The sequence below is a fragment of the Solea senegalensis genome, linkage group LG17 (genome assembly GCF_019176455.1).
Source record: "Solea senegalensis isolate Sse05_10M linkage group LG17, IFAPA_SoseM_1, whole genome shotgun sequence".
Classification (NCBI taxonomy): Eukaryota; Metazoa; Chordata; class Actinopteri; order Pleuronectiformes; family Soleidae; genus Solea; species Solea senegalensis.
In genome coordinates, this window is record NC_058037.1 from 8,039,741 (window position 1) to 8,048,056 (window position 8,316).

Sequence of the window (8,316 nt, forward strand, 5' to 3'; positions counted from 1 at the left end):
CAGGCAGAGCAGAGATGGACGACAACATTTGTGTAAAGCAAGTGAACTATAATTACCTCATCCTCTTTAGTCCCTCCGTTGATGATTTCAATATTTAATATGGAGTTAAATGGCAAAATGATTTTCCAAGTGAAACATTTGCCGTCTGCGGTTGATTGATTTTAATCACATAATGTTGGGCTGCAGCTGCAGAGAATACAAACCTACACCTCGTGTCAATTTTGCAGTCATTCCACTATCACTGCAAAAAAACAAACAAACACTGTTAGTGTAAAGTTTTAAAGCCAATCTAGCAACAGTACATTATCCGAAATGTGTGCGTTTGCCTCTTTAAGACAGACGGTTAAGCAGTGACAGCACCTGAATCAAATGCTTTCCACTTTGAGCAGAGAAATGAATCCAGAGTGTCTTTTTTAACAGGTAACATCTCCAGGTCTCGATTCCCATTTTTTTCCGAGGAACACCGTGACCAAACAGCCACTGCACGCTCTGCATCATCTCAGTGTTTGTTCAGTCCTGAGCCAATGTGTTACGGCGACACAGCTCATGCTCATTCTCACCTCTTCAGCTGTGTCCCACACTTCGGCTCGCTGAGGACCTCCTTGCAGTATTTTGTACATGTGCACGACCGACTTCTCTTGCATTTCTTATCTCAAATCTCAGCGTCGCACCTCTCCTCCTATTTACTCTACAAAAGCATTATTCAGCCTTTAATGTTCCACATGCTTCCTCAATATGCTCTGTGTCAAACAACTGGAACAAGCTCACACAACTAAAAACAGTCACTAAAATAATAGGACTCCCAACCTCCCAGAGCAAAAGCCTCAGAGCACCACACGCATTACAGACACAACATCACAAGATCCCACACACCCACTACACCGCTACTTCACAATCCTTCCCTCCGGATGCAGGTACACAACACAAAGATGCAACAAGGCAGGTTTTTAAAAACAGCCTGATACCCTCTGCTATAGCAGTTTTAAACAAAAACAAATAGTATAAGTAAAACCATATACAGACAACAGTTGTTCTCAATGTCGCATACTTGTACATCCATTGTACATCACCTGCCAAGATTGAGGCGTGTCTTGAGGCAGACATACCTTGAATTAATAGAGAGATGAGTTACTTTTATAAACTTCATTAATGTAATTTTGGTGCAAAGCTTGGCTCATCTTATTGACTGGCTGCATGTCAAAAGGTAAAAACAGAGAGTATTACACAGTGGCTCACTGAATATTCATCTTTTTTTTCCCCAAAAAACATTATCCTCCTACCTATAAGGCTTAAGCTGAAGTCTGAGAGTTCTCCTGCAGTCAAGATATTAAAAAATACATCAAAGAAAAGTGTTACAGTGGGAGAAATGTTCCTTAGTAATAATGAACATGGGTATGAGTAGTGTGAGTCACCCAGTCCTATATTATTTTAACAAATGATACGTGTGACTTGTTTTAAATTCATCTTATCTGTACCTTTGTTACAGATAGAGATAGAAAAAGTCATTTTGTTGGCTTTGTACTTTTGACATTATGCTTTGGTAGGAAGAAAATAACTTGATAAAACCAATCCTATCTTTAAAGACCATTTCCTGATCTCTGCTAAGGTCACGAAAGCTCTACCATTTACTCTCTGGGGCAACCTGCTCTTAACTTTTCACATTTCCTGCGGCATCAACAATACTTATGACATTAAATTTAAAAATGACTGGGTTTCACTGGAACATCTCGCAGCAAAAGCTGACAAAGAAAAGAGCGCTGGTGAAAGAAAAATCAGTCTGTGTTGAAACGCGTGCCTCACATATAAGCACAGAAGGATACATAATCATATAAAAAGGAGGGAGAGAATTCATTATTATTCATACAATCGTTCATCTCTTTCCCTTACATGCATAATAACAGGCTTTTATTTTGTATTTGTCGTTGGCGTATAGTGTGTACAACACCATTGTGTAGCAGCAGCAGCGAAGTGGGCAGTTTACTGACATTATCAGCTAATAAACAGACTAATTAGTGCAACACATCTGGAGGGTAAAGAAAACTGTTTCGCAAATTAGCCGAGGAGTAAAGGCTGCCAACATTAGCACAGCTAATAACTGTGCGTCACAGTTTGAGATGAGCAGCACAGAAACAGGAATGGACGTAAATCATCCAGTCAGTAAAATATGGGTTTCAACAGTCGTGAATACGCTCATTATAATGTCTTGATAAGGGAGATGACACGTTAAAAGGAGCAATAACTGATTTAAATGTTGAACGTGAAGTACTTTTATGTGTTTCAGGTCTCTTTTTTTCCAAAGCCTGTCATGGTTTCCACCTCGTTGTTATTATGTCATGTTGACCCTTTCCCCATGTTCTCATCTCTTTGCACTGTAACCTGTGCAATTAAGCAGAAAAGTGAGTCTCTCTGCAGTGTGTGTGTGTGTGTGTGTGTGTGTCACTGAAAGAGCTCTGTGGTGATAGTTCCCTTCCGCAAGTGTGTGTGTGTGTGTGTTTGTGTGCCTGCTTGTGTGTTTGCACACTTGCTATGAGGCAACAGTGGGGGTGCCAGTCTAGTTGCCATAGCAGCTCGAGATGTGCTCTGGACCCCTGCCTGAGGAGCAAAAATCACGCACTCACTCACTCACTCACGCACAAATTGAGCTTCTACAAACAACGGAAACTCTAATTACCAGTCATTAGATGATGTAAAAAATTAAATAAACAGTACATCACACTTGTGATAGTGAGGTTAATCCAACCCCCTGCCGCTGTGTCCCATGTAATGATGGTCAGATCATGTAAGGTCACCAGGGTTTATCTGAAGCATGTGGCCCGAGTTTCTCCTAATAGGAACTAAAATGATGTTGTGTACATTAAAGTACTCTGCCATATACACATATATATATATATATATGGGTAGAGAGGAGGCCATAGACTATATAAACTGTAGAAATGAACATAGTCTGTTGCAAAACAAATTTCAGTTTCGAAGTCTCGAGATTCATGATTTGACAGAATTCTTGACACTTTTTGAAAGTGGAAGTTCACTGATGTCACCTGCAACCAGGCACCACACCTCCGCACATCTGTCAATCACTGGTGTCCACACATAGGTGCATGCTTTATTGTCTATTTTCCTCTAAATGGGAACTATCCTTCTACCGCTTTATCCTCCACATGAGGGTCGCGGGGGGAGCTGTGCCAATCTCAGCTGACAAGTGGGGTACACCCTGGACAGTTCATCAGTCCATCACAGGGACACAAAGAGACAAACAACACCCACACCTATGGTCAATTTAGAGTGTCCAATTTACCTAATTCCCATATTGCATGTTTCTTGGACTGTGGGAGGAATAAATGGGAACCAAATGTATCATGATCTACCGGAGAAGACAAGCGATTAAGACTGTACCTGTCCAACACTTCCTGTGTTATACACAGTGAGTGGAGGAGGCCCACTGTTATCATACCTGTTCCATGCTGCTTTGAAATGTCAGAGTGCAGTTTGTAATGTCAAATCCTGGAGACACTGGCACTGTCATGGTAACCTGATGGTGGGAGAAGAAGTTCTTTAAATGTCTATTACTAATTTAGTTATACAGTATAGTGATTATATATAGTATAGTGACATGACTTTTAAACGTTTTTCCACTGACTATTAAATTGTGGACCCTAATATGCTGCAAACATCTTTAGTCTGATGTGCGTTGTGTGATGGACTGTGAATGTGCCTCGATACTGGAACATTTCCGTCTCTTTGGATTGTTTCCAAGTGTCAAACAAAACAAAAAAAATACGGAGGACACTTTGACTTTCCATGTGCACACAAACTGAAGACTACCAGAAATGGCCGACACTGAATCTAGTCAAAAGTCAGGAAAAGAATCACAGCCAGTATGTTTGAAACAGTGGTGCATTAAGGTGAGGTCTCCTCCATAAAAGCACTTTATTATGTCATAAAATACCAGTTGAGAGAGAGAGAAGGGCAGCCAACTGTTGACTGGTCTTTATTTTACAGCAGTATCAAGTTTATTTGACTGCAATATTCAGTTTTTTTTTAAAGGCTCTTGCTTAGCAGTAAACCCAAAGCTTAACGTGCACTGTGTGCCGAGGTTAGTGCACGCACACACACACCAGGTGAGTCATCAGTGGGCTTTACATCTGCTTTTTATTCCTTTCTACTTGCAGCCTTCATCTTTCCCTTTCTCCACCCATGTTGTTATTTTCTCTCATGTGGTTTCCTCTTTCAATCTTCCTCATCCTTCCCCATGCCCTGCTGCCTCCCTCATCATCATCATCATCATCCCATCTTTCCCATTCTTATCTTCCTCTCCTCTGCTTTTCAATTCTCTCTCTCTCTCTCTCTCTCTGCATATTTAATTTTCTGGTCTCTTTCTCTCACTAAATTATACTCTTTCCCCCTGCGTATTCCGTTGCCTCAGCACGAGGAAACAAAAGCACCAAGAACAACTGTGAGCTCAGAGGCCGACGACTACATGTTCATCAGAGAAGTAATTAAAAATCACTGCAGAAGAGATTGAGACAAACTGTTAACTGTAAAAAAAAAAATGACATTCTACACTTGCAGGAAAGGTATCCCAGCAGAAGCTTATGTCACATCACTACACCTGCATGTAAAGACACATGAGATAACCTGATGACATTATCAGGGCTTTATAAAGCTGCTCTCCTGAGCCTCATTACACAGCTGTCTCCACAGGCTCCCAGCACTCCTTATGACATGTCATGCAAAGTGTAACGCCATGTAAGCCTCATTTCATTTATGTCTTTGAATAATGTAATTCCCGTGGACCATCCTCAGGCTACAGCTACAGTGTTTATCAGTTTATTTCCTATGCCACTGATAGCAGTGGAAAGAGAGACTTGAGGTAAACAATACGACATTCTGGAGGTGTGTGGAGGTCAACACAACAATGTGTGTATGTGGGCTTCTTCTTCTTCTTCTTATATATCCAGGGTCTATAAACCCACTGTAGTTACAGGGTCAGACTCATTACGGGTTAGTGAGGAATGGGTTTAGACCACTCAGTCAGTTAGGGAATGCATCACTAGTGGGTCACCCCACACAGTTATGTATAGAAGGATGTAATGGACGTATGTGGTCTTCACCTGACCGCCTAAAAGCTTTTTCACAGCACGCACACATCGTCCCTGTGTCTATATTCCTTTACCACACACACACACACACACAGTGGTGTACACTGCGGTGTGTAGAACACAATGTACAGTCACAGAGAACGACAGAGACTCTCCTTGTTAATAAAATACAGTGCACGCATGAGTTAACTAATCTGTGTGTGTGTGCAAATAATTATTGTTTGTGTACTCGTTGTGTCTATAGAAATCTGTGTGTGTGGTTACTTTTCATCGTGTCACTGCAGATAAGGACTAACTTTAATGGTACACACACAAAGCGTGTTCATATTTGTGGATATAATTCAGTGTGTGCAACTGACCAATTTACTGAATCGCTTTAAAAGACAAGTCCAATTGTGTGTGTGTGTGTGTGTGTGTTTTAAAGGTTTAAATTGCCCCTCCTGGACTTCCTGTCTCTGTGGGCATCATCTGCCTACTCAACCAATCAAGAGGAAGCATCCGACATCGCTCTTAACAAGCCAATTAAATTAGTTCTGCTGAAAGGATCAACCTCAGGGAGCTAACCTCCTCTCTTCCTGCTGATTTTCCTCTTTGCCTTCCTTCTATCTCTCTTTAACAGATATTCTCCCATCCTCCGTAGTACCGCTGCATTGCATACTGCCTCTCGTTCCCTTTGAAGTCCTGACTTTACTGGGTTTTGTTGAGTCTCACTGCTCTCATCAGGAGCATTTCCTGTCACGAACACACACACACACACACACAAAAAAGATCTTAAAACCCACACTGTGAGCTACCTGCCCAGAAAGAAACAGCAGACAGACAGAGTCGGTCAACATAAAGCATTTATCAGCTACAGGTTTAAATATTTAAAGCCACAGACCAAACAAAACTTATATTTGTCAGACGAAATAACTTTGCTTTGAATATTCTATACCGGATGCAGATCATAACGAGTAATGACAGAGGAAGAGGGATCCTCTACTCTAAAGCATCTTAAAGCACTGGAGCAATTGTATATCGTGTATTAGGATGTATCTACACATGAGCATCTAATGTATATCCTTTAAAAGTATATGCACACATTTGGTGGTTAGGGATGGAAGGATAAGATATATAATATAATTCTGATAATGAGAATTGTCAGAATCTGGTTACTCTGGTTATGTTTCATGTGCGTATGGTTATGTGTTATCACATAATCGCTGACTAACAACAAAGACGACGAGCAGATAAAATGAAGCACTGTGTCATGGTACATCTCTCTACAGGATTTAAAACAGTAAATGTTATTCACGAAAAAAGCTGCAAAATCATGTACTCACAAAAGAAAAGTCTAAATATGTTTTTCCAGCCTCTTCTTGACCATAATTTTAATTTGTTCCTTTCTGTTTCTTCTGTTTACAAAGATAAATTCAACATAACATTATTAGGTTGTGACAATAATAACTCTGTTCAGTGAGGAAACATCAATAACGGACTGGTGATTTAATTTAGCGTTACCGCGGAGCTGACGCTAGTTTGTCTCTGCATTGAATGTCAGACGTAAATAGAGTTTGAGAATGAGATAGAGTGGAATTTGTCTTAATTAGTCAGAGAGAGAGAGAGATAGTCTTTTCACTGACACACACACACACACACACGCACAAACACCACAATAAGGGTCTTTAAATAGAGGAGGGCTATGGGTATGAAAGATGAGTGATAGAAAATACACTGTGGTCATCAAGCCCTACGTAAATACAGACCATTTACCATTTTAAATGTTACCACATATCTTGAGGTTGAAAGCAATAATTGGCTTCCTGTGACATGACTCATCCCGACACACACAGCAAATATCAATTCTGGTGTTTGCTCACTAGACGTTCACTCACATCAGTTACCGTAGCTACAGAAGGAGGCATGGATAAAAAAGAAATGATAAGGAACGCACACAATGACGTCCCTAAATGTTTACAATTAGACGTACAACCATGATGACTAAAGAAAAACAACTGCTTCACAGCTGGAACAAACGTCGTGGCAGATCCACGTCCATGCACTTTGCTTTGACAGTGTGTGGAACTGTGAGCTTCTAGTTCACAATGGAATTCAAGGAAATACATTAACATTTGTGCACACTTACACACGATTAGTCCACTTTTCTTTCCTCCTTCCTACTATGTTCTATCTCTCTCTCTCTCTCTCTGATACACACACACATACACAGAAGCAAACACACACCACTTTGGAAAAAAAGAATGCATATTTGATCTGAAGTCAGTGAGTTATGAATTATACACAGAGCAGCCTACACAGAACTTAAAAGCCGCACTGTGGTAGTCTTTGCATGCGTGTGTGTGTGTTAAGAACAGAGGAACAGAAAGAGAGACTGACATATACACACACACACATACCAGGCTGAAAGTCTCTGATTCTGACACCTGAAGGACACCGTTTAAGTGTCCTGCTGGACACCTACATGTGCGGACAATGTCCAGGTTCAAATGCCACTGTGTAGTTCACACGTCTACGATCAACCTCCATTTTAAACCACTGATAAAATGTCCATGTATCATCTTAACAAGAACCAACAGTGAATAGAATACCTTACTGTATTAGAAATACAAAGACTACTTAAATACAGCTGGCTCAACAAAAGAAAATATCCATGGGATTTGAGGTGTTTTATAGCAAATTATTTTCAATTCAATACAGATGAAATAAAATATAAGCTTTCTATATTTTTAAAACGCAGGCTTAATGTAAATTATAATCCTCCTTCCAGCTGCTTCCCTCCCTGCTCCTGCTGCCTCCTCAGGGAAAAGCAATAACAAGAAATTGAGTGAACAGACTACATGAAAATGACAGACAGGTCTGACAAAACCTGATTTTTTTTTTTTTAACAGAGAAGCCACAAGCAAAATATATTACAATAAAATCTAATACGAGACGAGTGTGAGCTCTGTGTACAGAGAGAATTGGGTTTCTGCAGGACACTGGGTTTCTTTTTATTAATCAAAGAGATGAAAGAGTGGTTCAGGAGCAACAAACGTAACAAAGACAGGAGAAAAACAGGACGGTAATGTTTCAGTCTGCACAGGAGTGTGACGGTGAGGGGAAAAACAAGTGAGGAGCAGCAGATAAATAACACACAAGTCATTTGATATCTCTAGTATCTGTAATATGATCACAGCTGTGTTGTGTCTCAGTCACAGCCCAAGGTTATCTCGATGGG